At 36.7% G+C, this 16,055-nt stretch overlaps 1 protein-coding gene across 5 annotated transcripts in view; it reads left to right on the top strand.

The window, feature by feature from the left end:
• CNOT2 (CCR4-NOT transcription complex subunit 2) overlaps positions 1 to 16,055 on the top strand; it is a 60,810-nt gene that overhangs the window by 15,662 nt on the left and 29,093 nt on the right. For 3 of the 5 annotated variants that reach the window (XM_063133896.1, XM_063133894.1, XM_063133895.1), the window contains exon 2: positions 14,006 to 14,075. The exons of the other annotated variants lie outside the window; for them this stretch is intronic. The gene's annotated coding sequence lies outside the window, so the exon portion shown is untranslated. The remainder of the gene's footprint in view (positions 1 to 14,005; positions 14,076 to 16,055) is intronic. 5 annotated transcript variants of the gene reach the window in all.

The raw sequence follows: 16,055 nt of genomic DNA, 5'->3' as shown, positions 1-16,055 counted from the left end.
ATATGGTTGCCTAACTTATTTAAAGTGTTCACAACTTTGGGAAACGTATTAAATATAACTTGATTTTGAAAAAAATATACTCTGTTTATTATTTATGTATGACATTTCTATACCACCCCATAGCTGAAGCTCTCTGAGCAGCTCCCAAAACAAAACTTAAATCCATAAAATACAGTAGCATGATACACGTAATATGAACTCATTAAATGGTTTAAAACAGCATACAACTACAGGAAAAACCAAAGTATAAGCCAGCAACAGTGCATGTTTTACTATTAGGATAGTATTAAGGAGGGTTCCCCTTAATGCTGTTAAAAGACAACACTGATCTGTCTATTGGGAAATGTTCTGCAAAACTCCTGTTGACAGTATGGCTGGGAGCAAAGTTTTGCTGTCCTCTGTTTATCTGTTATTTGTAATAGGCCACGAAATACAGTTATATAGAAATCAGAGTATCTTTCATAAGGAAGTTTGAATTCCATTTTTATTTTCTGTGCAATGCAGAAAATAAGGATGTTTATTTCTCCCTTTGCTCTGTTCCAGACAGCTATTCAGAATGGCATCAATTACGTCTGTCACTTTAGCACTGTTGCACGTGTTTTACTTTAATTGTCATAAAAGTGCACATGTTGTTTAGCTGCAGTGCTTTGTGATTTTAAGATTCCAAAAGAAAACACACTTCAGTGCTTTAGAATATCCCAAAGAAATCCAGCTTTATAACTGTAGGCACTTACTTAAAGTACAAAATCAGTTATATTTTCTTTGAAAGACTGCTGCGCATGGAATCTAGTTGCCAGTTAACAAAACACTAACAGTGGTGTAATTGGCAGCGGTGGGAGGATGTATACATTTTGCTCAATTAAATTTTATCCAAATAAAAAAATATTTAAAAGTTGCTTAATATACTGGCTTTCCAGTAACACTGTTAATCTCATTTAAGTTCCATTGATTTCAGTAAGACTTAAATGTGAGTAATTTTGCACTGGATTATGGCAAATATCTTCCAAGTATTCTTGATAACACATAGAAAACAAACACATGTTGGGTTCCCCAATAAAAAGTGTTTAAGTAATCTATGTTGTTGCAAAAGTGCATATAAAAGAGAGCTTCAGCTATTGGGCGGTATAGAAATGCAATACATAAATAAATAAAGCTACTTAAGTTATAGTTTGACATCAGCATGAATTCGTATTACATTTGCAAGAATTCTCTTGATGCTAAACTGCAAAAACCTTTCTTGTAAATAACTGCACCTTATTAGGAAACTAAACTCCTCTCTCAAATATTTCACAAAGAGCTGTTCACATGAAGAACCTGTCTTCTGAAAACGTGTGTTTTTAATTTACTTTTTCTAAGATCTGAAGCTGTGTTCACACTTATGTAACAGACTGTAATCACAATCACTTGCTTGTGAATAGCTCACTTTGAACACAGTGGGGTTATGTCTGAGTATTCATCCATTGGACAGGTGTTAAGGAGTTATCATTCTGCACCTTTACATAGGAGTACTGTACATTCTTCACTATGTCTCTTTGTGAATAATACTGAAGTTAGTATAAAACTCTTATAAAATGAGACCTTATAAATTAAATTGTGTCCACTACTTATGAAGATATTGATGATTTTGTGAATTTTGATGGTGGCCATCTTGATATAATCAAAACTAAACACCACACCCCGTAGAGTGACACCATGGAAATTATTTATCTAAACGTAGTTTCTGAGATAAAAAAACCAACCACATATTTCTTTCAAAAATTCTGCCATGAAATTACATAAGCTCCCCTAGTATTAAACTGCTTTAATTAACTAATTTTACCAGTCATATGAACATGGTTGGACAATTATATCAGAGAAACTTTTTATAATGATAGCAAAAATGGGTTTCCCTATCCACTGGATTGTGCCTAATCAAAGATAATTCCTGTTAAGTTAAATAGGGGTTACTTCCAGGCAAATAGCTATAGGACTGTAGCTTTACTATATGGTATAACAGACAGCTTCTGTAGAAAAATTGAGAGCATACATCAGTAGAATGGAGGAAGCTTTTAACATAGTACAGAGCATTTTATCAATGATCAAGAAAATTATGGCTGCAACAGAGGAAAAGATCGGAAACAGGGCTACTCCACAGGTTCTGTTGAAAGACCAGCTTCATTTGTGTGAACTACAATATAACTTTACTGGTGCATGAATGTGCTTGTTTTTCCCCTTCCTTCCTTCCTTATCATTATTTTCCTATTCTGTCATATATTATAGATAGTAAGCATCAAAATGTGATCTAAAAACTATCCATTAATATCTTGAAAGTAGTTTCATATGTATCTTTGGAAAAATCTAACTGGTTCTGGGCAGTTGCTTACTAATGAGACAAAATCCTGGTTAGATAATAGCTATGTGTGGTCTAGCATTATGAGAAGGAGCAGTGGTGAGTCACAGATTCATGTGCTCCCCCTCTCCTCTCTTCCCATACCTGTGAGGTGAGAAGACTGAAAGTTTCCACTTTTGGCTTAGTATAAACTGCTGTTTTTCATTACAGCTGAACTTCTAAAATGGTGGTTTATAATAACTCTGGTTAGTTCAAACAAAACAGGATGAAACTGTGGTTACCGTTCATGAGTTGTTTGAACTAATCACAGTTAGAATAAACCAGTTTCAGTGCTCGGATGTAATGGAAACTGCATTTGATTTGAAAATAAAAGTGAAAGCTTTCAATCCCCTCCCTGTGTGTGTAAAGAAAGGGCAGAGGGTGAGCCTGAGGCTCACTGCATTTTATTTTTGGACAAAATGTTCATATTGGATAGTACAGTCATAAGGGCTTATGATGTTGTAAGGAGCAAGCCATGATATTCAGTGTTTTCTTTCGTTTTTCTTCATCTGTTGTGCATATATCAATAAAACACAGTCTTTAAAACTAGCATATGAGACTGGCATCAGAAAAGCAAACAGCGCATGCTTTATTATACTAAATTGCCCTGAAGAAGGACCTGTGTGTAGTTTAAATAAAACATCCTTTTCGTCTACCCCTTTGATTTTGGCTTTTTCGGACTACTTTTCAAGGCCAGTTATTAATGTAATATTTATATCCTCCATAACATAGCTCTGAAAAATATTGGTAAGCTTTATTTTATATTGGTTCCATAATTGTCCAGAATTATTTGCTGCCATTAATGCTCTTTTCCCCATCTCATAGTAGGGAGAATCCCTCTCAGGATTTATTTTGTTTTCATAACTTCTGTGCTTTTAAAGTTCCATGGTGTTTTTTATATATCAAATATATTGAAGATCAAGCTTCCATTTTTGTTAATATATCATGAGAAAAAAATAGGAAAACTAGATAAACCCTGAGTAGCCATAAACAAATGGGAACAAGTGAGTGTGCTGGTGTCCCCCAACTTCCACTGAGTATTTTATTGTGATGCATGAACTCAACCCCAGTTGTTGGGGGAAGATATGGTTTATTCAACAACCTCCAATTCCGGGATCAGATGACATGAAATACCGTGTTTCTTCAATTCTAAGACACACTCCCCCCCCGATATAAACATCTCTAAAAACGGGGTGTATCTTAGGGTTATTTTTTCTGTTGGTGGTACTGAAATTAGTATGTGTCTTACAATCGGTGGTGTCTTACAATCGAAGAAATATAGTACAATTGAGGGGTGGAGCCTGCGTTGTTTAGCTCAGTGGGAGTGGGCATGCAGGAGCCAGTATAGTTGCTTACTCCCTCTTCCCTATCAACAACCTAGAGTTAACAAACCATGTGTTGTTTTTGAGTTGTGAACCAGGTTAATGTGTTGAAGTCAGAAGGAACTGGCACCAATTACAATTGGTGTAATTGTAATCTAAAAAAGCCACTGGTAAAAATGCTATGCGTTCATTGAGTCCATTATGCAATTAGATTTTTTTTCTTTTGAATATTATTAACTCCATAGTGAATGTGCCTTTAAGATCAAGCGTCTCTTTTCATGGTTATGCCTAGATCCTTTCTGTATGCTCTATTAGTGTTCCTTTGATCTGATTCATTAATTATGTCCCTGTGGTTTACCTGAGATTAATACACTATGGAAGCTAAAATGGAACATATTTTAAGTCCTGTAAAGATCTTAGCAAAATAATTCATTAAGTTGGCTCTTATATTTATTAAGATGTTTTATTTTATGCCCAATGTAATCTGCATTGTGATTTTTTTTTATAAGTAAACATTTTATAGCAACAAAGTTCTGGCTGCTTGCTTGATGAAGTTTATTGTTGTAAAATCATTAAATTAAGAGTTGGGTATAATAGGGTTCATGTGCAGTAAGTCTTTATGTGACCAAATTAGGAGAAGACAGTATGTTTAATATTAAAATGTTACAGAACTGTATAATGTATAAAACTAACACTTGTAGATCCATTCTAAGCATGTTTGCTTATCAGTAAGATTCACTGCTTGCAATTTTTTTCAATCACACATATTCCTCCTGCTCTTTCCTGCTAAATTCTATTAACACTATGGTGTTTTTTTAAAAAAAGTTGTATACAAAGTTCTATCATGGAGCACCTTGTTTACTCCTTTCTCTTTGTTGTATAAAATACTTTGGTTTACATAGGTTAATCTACAGGGGATTTGGTTTGGACTGATAGTTCAGATTTACATACCTTTTGTTTCACCCCACTCTTTTAGATTCTTCTGATTCCATTGTGAAGATGATTAATTGGAATACTTGTTATGTGCGATGGTATATAAGAAGTAAAAGTGGAGTTCTGCAAAATGTAATATTTGGATTCTGTTTTTAGTGACTGCTTAATATAATTCAATGTTTGAATCTATTACGTAACTGTCTGTTTTATTCACTCTTCAGGGGAGGTAATATATTTACTTTTTATCTGAATAAAGTTTCCTTTATTGATGTTATAGCTGTTGCCATCAAACTGTTGACTTGCTTTATGGGAATCTTGTAGAGCTGCCTCTTTAAACAAATCAGCCTTTTAAACTTATAAAATTGTCAGTGTGTGGTATATAATGTGACGTTTCTGAATAGTTAAAGTAGCGGACTTCTTTCATTTTTCAAAAAGTATGAAACTAGGGATCCACCAGTGTGCTTGCTGCCTCTGAGCACATTAGTCTGGTGAGGTCCCCCACCTTTATCCTGAGCCTAGAAAAGGTCAGGGAATTTCCTAGACCTCTTGCTGAATTTGAAACAGTCTCAAAAGCATTGAGTCTTGCTGTGTGTTTTTTAGGCTACAGCTAGACCTAAGGTTTATCCTGGGATCATCCAGGGTTCACCCCTGCCTGAGCACTGGATCCCCTGTGTGTCACCTAGATGAACAGGTTTGACCCCTGGACGATCCAGGGATAAACCTTAGGTCTAGCTATGGCCTTAGTCTCTGTCCCCTCACTACTCTTCCAGGAGGAGGGTTGGTGCTTGGCCACAGAAGTCATGCTAGGCCTTGGAGGTGTGACATCAGATCTGAGATGCTATTTCTCCTAAATGGGTGGGAGAAGCATAGGTTGTAAGCATTCTTGGGCTAGCTGCTAAAGCCAAACAAGATATTTGATCCCTGCATATAGCTTGCTCTTCTTGATGTCTGAATTTCTTTTCTCATGAACTATCTTTATTGTATGAATACAGCAGTGTCATAATAATGTTAATAATGTACTTTAAGACAGGAGTGGGGAAAAGTAGATTTCCAGATGTTTTGAACTTCAGCTCACAGAAGCTCCTGCCAGCATAACTAATGATTAGAAATGCTGGGAGTTGAAGTCCAAAACATCTGGAGATCTAATTTTTGCTTATCCAGCAGTGCATAATTTGAAATCATTGGGTGGCTTTAGTAGTGTATCTGTGTTTGCCAACAAAGTGGTGTGGTTCTTAAAAAATGAGTTTTTACTTGCTGATTCTTGTATCTGTGTGGTTCTGCAACAGTTAACATTCTATTTAATATAACTTTATGTCGGAGAAATTAATTTTATTAATTTTTAGTTAATTAATTAAAATTAATTAATTAAATTAATTAATTAATTAAAATTAATTAATTAATTAATTAATTAAAATTTTTAATTAATTAAAAATTAATTAAATTAATTTTTAGAAATTAATTTAAATTGCCAAAACACAGAGACAATAGGTACCACCAGCATGTCAGGAATCTTGCATCCTGTCTCCTTTTCTCCCATTTATAGGTTTAGGCCGAAATCCTGTACACATCTACTAGGAGTAAGTCCTATTGAACTCAACGGGACTTACTTCTGAGTATACATGTATAGGATTGCACTGTAAGTATTGGAAAAATCCATGCACAGGATGTCCGCTCTGGAATCACAGGTTGTCCTCGGAAATAGACACACCTTTGAATCAACTGAAAAAGCCTATTCTAAAATCTTCCACCATTCACATTGTGCAGTCTTCCATTTGGTGTTCGCACATAGACTTGTCTAGATTTTATAGTAACTACACAGTTTGTTTTCTATCCACCACTTCTTACTATGATATATTGTTTCAAGTAGAATTTCAGCAATTTCGATGTCAGTTTTCATTATATTACATTACATTGTTCAGTTTATTTATGTAATAAATAAAATAAATAAATAAAATAAATAATTTATCAGAATACTTGCAACAATATAGTTTTATTATTTATTTACATTATTTATAAACCTCTTAACATTCCAAAATAACCGAAGTGGTGTTGCAAGTAAACAAACAGTTAAAAAACAGTAAAATATAAATTTGGTAATATACATAGCTGAAATGATACCTCTGGGAAGGCTTGACTGAATAAAAAAAGTTTCTAATATGTATTGAAAATACAATATTGTTGGGGCGTGCATTATATCCTTGGAAAGAGAGTTCCATAAAGCTGATGCCACTTCATTAAAAGCCCTGTTCTGAGTAGTCGCACAATGAACCTCAGGAGCATGTAGATGACTGCAGTGATGGGCATGTATAAAGGATCAAATGGTCCCTCAAGTAGCCTTGTCCCAAGTTGTTTAGGCCCTTAAACAGTAATAGGAAAACCTTAAACTTGGCCTTGTAGCAAATAGGGAGCCAGTGCAGTTCCTTCAGTAAAAATGTTATATGCTGGGTATAAGCTGCACACATTATTATTTATTTATTTATTTATTTATTTATTTATTTATATAGCACCATCGATGTACATGGTGCTGTACAGATAACACAGTAAATAGCAAGACCCTGCCGCATAGGCTTACAATCTAATAAAGTTGTAGTAAACAATAAGCAGGGAAAGAGAATGCAAACAGGCACAGGGAAGTGTAAACAGGCACCGGGAAGGGTGAAGCTAACAGTATAGAGTCAGAACAAACTCAAAGTTTAAAAGCTATAGGGAAAAGAAAAGTTTTTAGCTGAGTTTTAAAAGCTGTGATTGAGTTGGTAGTTCTCAAGTGTTCTGGAAGAGCATTCCAGGCGTGAGGGGCAGCAGACGAAAATGGACGAAGCCGAGCAAGGGAAGTAGAGACCCTTGGGCAGGCGAGAAGCATGGCATCAGAGGAGCGAAGAGCACGAGCGGGGCAATAGTGTGAGATGAGAGAGGAGAGATAGGCAGGAGCTAGACCGTGAAAAGCTTTGAAGGTCAACAGGAGAAGTTTTCTACAGCTGTAGCTTCCAGATCAACTGTAGCGGCAGCTCCACATAGAGCATATTACAGTAATCCAATCTCTAGGTTACCAGTGCCTGGATCACTGTGGCCAAGCTATCCCTGTCCAGGAATAAATGTAGCTGGTGTGCCAACTGAAGCTGATAAAAAGTACTCCTAGCCACTATCACTTGAGCCTTGGTTCTAGGAGGACCCCCAGACTATGTACCTGTTCTTTCAAGAGGAGTACAACTCCATGCAGAACAGGTAGTCAACCTATCCCTTGGACCTGGATACCATTCACCCACAGGGCTTTCATTTTGTCAGGATTCAGTCTGTTAGTTGGCCCTCATCCAGCTCACCGCTGTGTCCAGACACTGGTCTAGAATGTGCACAACCTCACCTGATTCAGATGTCACAGAGAAATAAGAGTTGGGATTATTACCATACTTGCCCCACATCCCCTAATGACTGAACCCAACAGCTTCATATAGATGTTTTACCTAGTTTGTGTTTCCATCTGCTGTTTGGGTACCATGATGACAGCAAAGGTGACAGCAAGCCACAAATATATCCTTCTAGGCTGATTATTTTAAGCTTGCTTGCTGATTCCAGCCTCATAGGTAGTTTTTAAAATTAGTTTAGCCATTCCAAAAGCTGATTAGACATCAGTGTTAAAATTCACTTATTGTATCTGACTAACCAATGGCATTGCAACAAGTTAACCCACCTAGATCTTCTTAGGATGCAAGGAGAATTAAGCATCTTTAGAATATTGCTTTTAGTTAGTGCTGTGTATGAGTTGAATATTTACTTAATTTATATATTTGATTTGGTGTACATATTCTAAAGAAGTGGGAATTGTTTAGGTGGGAGTAAATTCTGCCTCTGGAATGTAATTTGTTTCTACTCAGTACCATCCTGGGTGTGAAAAGCCAGTTGTGAGTTTATTTTCATGTTCAAGTATATTACATGTTTTATTCTTTTTATTCTTCCATTTGGCAGTGCCGAACATAATTTAAAGTTGTCAAAATACCACATTCAAATAGCATCTGTGACAGAATGTTTTGCCCTTTTTGTGTACTGTGCAGCTGCCTCTAAAAATACTTAAAAGAATATTAACTCATATATGAAAAAGATGGATCAAGTACTGCAAGATAGGGTAAAATTCAACATAAGCCCTACATAGAGTAGACCCATTGAAAATAATGGGACCTAAGATAGTCATGACAAACTTAAGTCCCACTCATTTTAATGGGTCTAAGTAGGACTTGTATTGGATTTTACCCACCGTACCTGATCATAGACTGTACGTTGTACACACACATATGTTTAGTAATATGAGAAATTTCCAATCATCTTCTTGGTACATCCTTGCTAGTTTGGAATCTTTCACCTGAGGGACACATTTTTTGAAGTTACTTGGCTTTACTCAGTAACTTCGCAATGGTAGTTGACCATCTCATCCTCAACTTCTAATGTAGCCTTTTGCATTAATTTGGGGAAGGCCTTTATGTCCTGTTTGTGGGCTTGACAGAAACATCCAGCTGGCCACAGTGGTAAACAGGATGCTACACTGGTTGGATCCTTGGACTGCTCCAATAAAATTAACTTTAAAAGAGTCACACCATAATAAATATGCTAGTGTATAAGGTTCCACAAAGTTCCTTCATGTTTCTGCTATAAAATATTATTAATAGTATAGAACATATTAGGATAAAAGAAGCAATAGTAGAGCAGAACTGGTGTAGGTAATAGCTGTCTATGTTATAGTTGGTGAAATTGTAAATTAAGAGATTTTTAGTCACAACTATCTTATGTCCCTTACATTTCAGTGGGTCTACTCTAAGTAGGACTAACATTGAATACTGCCTGTGAATCCAACTTTTTGGCAGTAATTCCACTACTCTGCCTACAAGCCTTTGGCACGTGGATTGCAGGGACAGCCACAGCTCTTACTCTGGGAATTTGTACCAGACTCTCTCTAGTTACTGCTGGAAGGAAGGTTCAGCATGTCCTCTCTGATTCCCTTTATGCCCAAACTTTTGAGCATGTTGCTGGAGCAGCCTGTCTCTTGAGAGATAAACTACAGGATGGTCTAAAACATCCAGCCAACCGCCAGTATTCTGAAGTTAAATGGTTTAATTAAAAACATAAGGTAAAAGGGAGTGAGAGGGAAGTGAGAGTGCAGAATAAAATAAACACAAAATTAGTATCTATCTAACCTACACCTGAACCATTGAAAAGTTAGGTGTGTACATGCCAGAACATAAGAAGGACATAAGAGCCATGCTGGATCAGAGCGAGGGTCCATCCAGTCCAGCATTCTGTTCATACAGTGGCCAACAATCTGTTGATGGGAAACTCACAAGCAGGACATGAGTGCAACAGCACTCTTCTGCCCTTGTTCCCCAGCAACTTGTGTACATAGGCATCGTGCCTCTGATACTGAAGGTAGTATATAGCCATTAGGACTAGTAGCCATTGATAGCCTTCTCTGAAGATGTACCTACTGGGGATTGTCCTCTCTTTATCTTGGGGCAACAGGTAGGTGGATGATTTCACAGTTCAAGAGAGCTCACCCAGTATTTATTTATTTATTTATTACACTTATATGCCGCCCCTATAGCCAGAGCTCTCTGGGCGGTTTACAGAAATTCTAAAATTGAGATAAAAACAAGTATACAAATTTTTAAATTTTAAAACAGAACATACATACATAAAGCATTAAAAACTAAACATGTGGGTTATTAAGATGTGCTGCCATATGCCTGGGCAAAGAGGAAAGTCTTAACCTGGCGCTGGAAAGATAGAAGTGTTGGCTGTATCCTCATATACACTCTAGCATTCCCTTCAGATATGGGTGCTTGGGGCCATTATCACTTTGTCAGCATTGAGGAAGAGGTAAAAAATGGTGTTATTTCTTAACTGTGGTGCTAAATATTTATGTTTAGCATCCAAGCCTCATCTTGTGGATTCCCTGTGAAACATGCTGACTCAGTCCTGAAGAAATGGAATCCTTTTACTAAGTAAGTTTTTAAAGGAACACACAGTATTTGGGTAGGCCTCAATACATCTCCTTTCATGTTTCATTAATTGTCTAGTGAATCTGGGTTGTGCACAAAATGAGCATTGGGTATTCTCTAGTTTGCATTGTATGTTTTGCTTATACTTTTTACAGCTAGCTAATGGCTATCATGACCCATCGTTCTTAATACCTGCTTCTACTGTAAGTATGATGTGGTGTAGTAAAGCATTGATGAGGGTGCAAGCCATTGAGGTGCAAATATATAATTCTCCACCCCCCTGGGAACACAGGTGCAGCTAAATTAATGCACATTTACTGTTCTTTCATGAAGAGGATGAGAAAACCATGCATTTGGCGCTTTTTGCCTTGGCAGCAGCCACTGAAAGAACACAGAATATTAAAACCAACATATGCTTTGATTTTTTTTATTGTTTTGTTCTGTTGTAGTGTTGGATTGTAGTCCTAGATTGAGCTGTTGTTTTCATAAGCGTAAATCAACTCTTGTTGCTACTACTAAGGGAGCACCCTGCGTGCCTCATAGATTGTAGTAATGAGAGTATATCCACCTGTGTATCTGTCCAATAAAAGAAGGGGATTGAGATGGAGCTATCCCATGGAATTTTAGGATGCTTTTAGGATATTTTTAGAAAGTTTTAACAATGTATACTATGTCTTTAATCAGTATTTTATGTATTTTATACTTACTGTTGTTCCCTGCCTTAATCAAAATGGAGAGGTGGGTAAGAAATAAATGTTGTATTATTATTATTATTATTATTATTATTATTATTATTATTATTGGCATTTGAGTAATATCTAGATTGATAGAAAGTCGTTTGGCACTATAGACCAATTGAGTTCAAGTGGCTTGGATCGAAATGCTGCAGCTTAACAATGTGTTTGGTTTAATAATCATACTTTTGTTCATAATTAAGTGCTGTTAAAGCTACAATTCAATACACATTTACCCAGGTATGTCCCATTGAATTCAATGGGGTTTGCATACATGTGAAAATGCATGTATAGCATTGGGATGAATGTGTCCTTCAGTTAGATTTTAAGCATCCTTACCTGTACATTGATTTATGACCTCTTTCTGTGCAGTGTTGTTTCATATTCCTGGGCTGACTATGATGTGTCGGGCCCTGTGTACGCTGTTAGAGAAGGACAGATTAAAGGAAGTGAATCTGGGTCACTTGCTTATCATAAAAGAAGGCTCAGCCCTGTAGCAACTGTACTGAGTCAAGAGAATTCTTCTCACATGTGAGAGAAAGTGGTAATTCTCTTGAAATGAGGTATTAAGCATGCATTTCATTTTGCATTTTATTCTTTTGTACTAACCTGGGCAGGGTGAAATTGTTAAGACAAACAAAGTACTTGGAACACCCTCTCCTATCCACTGTCATCCCATAGTGTTTGAATGGTAGTATTTATGTATTCTATTTATTTATTTTTGGCATTTATATCCCACTGAATATAGTGAAATCCCTTAGTGGTTCACAATATTAAAATACATTTAATTACAATATTAAAAACACAGCATTGAAGCACAGCATTAAAACAGCTACAATAAAAAGAATTTAAGGAGTACCTGAATGGAACAACATTATTAGTACTTATAGTTCAGAGAAAACCTGGGTGCAAAGGTGTGTTTTTAGGAGGTGCTTAAAAGATACCACATTTACTGCCTCCCGAACTACATGAGGGAGGGTTTCCCAGAGCGTGGGCAACATTCCATTCACTTTGGAATGACCAGCAAGGTCTCTTCTGATTATCTTATGTGTCGCCTGCGTAGATATAGGGGAAGGCAGTCTTCTAAGTATCCTGGTCCCAAGTTGTTTAGGGCTTTATATGATAATAACAGGTGTTATGTGAGCAGAGCTAGGTGTCCCATGAGCACCATAGCTGCTGCGTTCTGCACTAGCTGCAGGTTCTGAACTGTGCACAAGGGTTCAGAACCTGCAGCTATTGCAGAACTCAGCATCCCCTCATGGCTAGCATGATGGGCCAGGGTCGAGAGAGCATCTGGTGGGTCAAACAGAAGCAAGCATCTTGTACACATTATCAGGTTCCAAAATCTGAAATTGATCCCACAAAACAGGATAAGATGATGCACTGGACATCTCAACACATACTGCATCAATAGCAGTTTTCAAGTCAGCATGAAGGTGAGCAATTTTATTAAAGTAGTACATGATTAACAATAAAATATCTGCCTTGCTCAAGAATATCTGCCCAGAGGAAGGATTTCAAGGTTGATAATTTTTAGTTTAGTAAAAAAGTGTGGTTGAGGGGGCAGGGCATGATATCGGTTTACATGGAGAGAATTAGTAGAGAGATTATTCTCTCTCAAAATACTACTGCTTTGAATTATCCAATGAAATTTATTACAAATAGGTAATAAGTTTAGGTAATAGGTAACCCACTCAGGACCCGTAACACACCTTATGAAATGATTGCCACATGATTTAGTGATGGTCGCCAGCTTAGTGCCATTTCAAATGTTACACCCGCTTGTGTTTGCTGCTGGGAAGCTCATGCCCTTGCTGGTGATCTATGTGTAGGGGTTAACAGTTGAACTCTTCTTCCCTGTGTGCTGGTCCAGTCATGTGCACTGCCACCCCCCAGCATCAGCTGCCCCAAGGGGCAAGTGGAACTAGAATGCTAATGCTGCATGTAACATTTTATTGGAAAAGCAACCAATAAATGCTTCTAACAAATATTGTGTAATTCGGCCACGATATATTGGAGAGCAGTTCGATTGCTTCTTTCTGTGTATGGATCATAGGCCAGGCAAAGGCTTTTCAGTGACAAATATAGACATGAGTACATCTGAACCAGACTATAGATGACTATGGCTTTAAAAAAAGGTTAATCGATTGGTGTTTATTAGAGATTATAATTTTAAAACATGGAATTTCTCAATAATCTCTGTTTATCTCCAGTCATGACTTGTCTGTGAGCTTCCTATTGGCATCTTGACTGGTCAGTGTTGCAGACAAGAGTTCTGGACCAGATGAACTTTGGGTCTGATCTATCAATGCATTGGTTATGTTCTCAAATAGTATTTTATTTAAATAAATAAAGAGCAATTAGCTAGAAGACATGAAGCTAATTTTGGGTAGCTTTTTTAACCCTGTAAAACATGAATATTGGCAATACTTTGCTATTGAGGAATTAATATGTGCTGTACTTGTTGCTCCACATTTCATTTTTATTTTTAAAGTAATGGTAACCATAACGTTCTTGAAGTTCCTTTCAAGGCTCCTGTAAGTAACAAATAAATTACTTACCCTCTACAGTATTTTTTTTACTGTATAACAAAATAAAACCTATTGTATTTGCTAATGTTGTCAATTCACATAACTTTTCTAATAACTTAATCTACTTCATTTACAGGAAGTATCCATCAAAGCTTGCTTGCTTCAGCAGACACAAAAAAATTAATGGGCAAAAGTACAGTTTTTAGGTAGGTAGATATTTTCCTAGTGTGTGTTAGGCTTTTCTAGGAAGAGCTTACGTGATTGTAAACAGACAATAAAACAAAGTATTTCACTGCTAAATATTTTATAGACTCCAAGATAAAAAAGTGACTTTGAAGTTTGTAAGGACTTCTGTGGTCTTTAATTTTTTTTAATCTGTGCATACAGTGGTAATTTTGGTGTGTGTGTGTGAGAGAGAGAGAGAGAGAGACTGACTGACTATAGTATAACTTTTTTTTCTTATACATGAATTTGAAATAATTGTGTGTGGGGGTGGGGGGGAATTAAATGGCCAAATGGGAATTTTGCTGCCATGGGTAGAGTTGATATAAGGTAGTGACACTTACAACATGGTGCTGATTTTAAAGCAGATTTGGCAATATTGTGTTTGCTCTGGGCTGGCTTGCAGTTTTAGTAAGTCATACGTATTGATATAATTGTAATGTTTCTCTTAAAATGTTTTAATATTATTGTAATGCTTTTGCTGTTGGCATTTTGTAAGCCACCCTGCGGGCCTATTGAGCCACTTGTCAAGATCTGAGTCTGTTTATTTAATCTTAACATTCTAATATTTGTCTTGACTAAAACTGCTAGGACCATCTATATATAACTATGTATGGAGTGTGGAACCAGGGGTGTGGAACCTTTTTTCTCTGCAGGATGTAGTAACCCATGAGCAACATCATCCATGGGCTTCATCTGGAGCCAAAAGTGGGGTGAACTCACCCCATTTTCCCTATGTTTTCCCAGCAAGACCTTAGCAGGTTCATGTGTGTACTTCTTTAATCAGACAAGAGGGAATTACAGAAGCATGGAGTCTAATCCCTCCCACCCACCACATCCAGTGCTGTAATGCCAATCTAGATTGTTACTGCTCTGCCGCTACTGTAAAAAACCTGCAAGAGATCCTATTCATGCATCATATCATTTGGTCTCAAATGCTAATTTTATGAGAGAAGGAGAACTATCCCTTTGACTTCTTTACAGCATTCATAATTTTGTAGGTTTCCATGTTGCCCCCTCTACATTTTTTCTACATTAAAAAAACCACAAGATGCTTCTAAACAATCCTGATAAAAAAGGCTTTGAGGAAGAGATGTAAAATTTCCAGAAATTTTGAGGCCATGGAGGGGAAAAGGGGTTTATTTCCGGAATATCAGAAATTTTGGAAAACTTGAAAAATAATCAAGACTTACTTTTTTAGCATTCTTTCCAGATCTAAAATCACTTTGTTGTTTTAAGATAGTTTTCTGCAACCTTGTGCCCTCTAGATATTTTGGACTTTAGCTCCCCTCAGCCTCAAGCCGCATGGCCAGTGGTCAGGAATACTGGGCATTGTGGTCCAAAACATCCAGAGGGCACCAGGTTGGGAAGGACTGCTTTTGGAACATAAAGCAGCCTTTCTGTTCCTAAAGTTATATTGACCCCGTTCAGACAACATGCTAAGCCATGGTAATTAAGCATTTTGAGCTAAACATTATGGCTTAGTGTGTTGTGTGAATCATGATTTAGCATGTTGTATGAACAATTCCTAACCATGGTGGCTACATAACTATGGTTTAAGCATGCTCACTAACCAATTGCCTCAACAGGTTTAGCAGCCTAACCATGGCTTAGTGTGTTGTTAAATGACTGCTACAGCATAAGAATGAATGAATGAAATCTTTATTGCTAAAAGCGATAAGCCGTCACAATTTGACCTAATAAAAACAAGTAAAAATATAAGCTAAAATAAATAACTTAGGTTAAAATGGATAATATAAAGTAAAATGAAAATAATGAATGCAAATGGAATATAAAGATAAAAATCACATTAGCATACATTAAGAACTCGTGAGTGGGGAACTAGATCAGTACGAAATCTCCAGCTCTCAATTATGAAACTTGTTGGGAGTCTTGGTGCCTGGCTCTCAACTTACTTGCAGCTAAGGGAGGACACTATAGAAAAAAACAATTGTCAAAAATGC

This window comes from Elgaria multicarinata, chromosome 9 (genome assembly GCF_023053635.1).
Source record: "Elgaria multicarinata webbii isolate HBS135686 ecotype San Diego chromosome 9, rElgMul1.1.pri, whole genome shotgun sequence".
Lineage (NCBI taxonomy): Eukaryota > Metazoa > Chordata > Lepidosauria > Squamata > Anguidae > Elgaria > Elgaria multicarinata.
The sequence above is the reverse complement of the archived record's forward strand: the minus strand, read 5'-3'. Positions and strand labels throughout refer to the sequence as shown.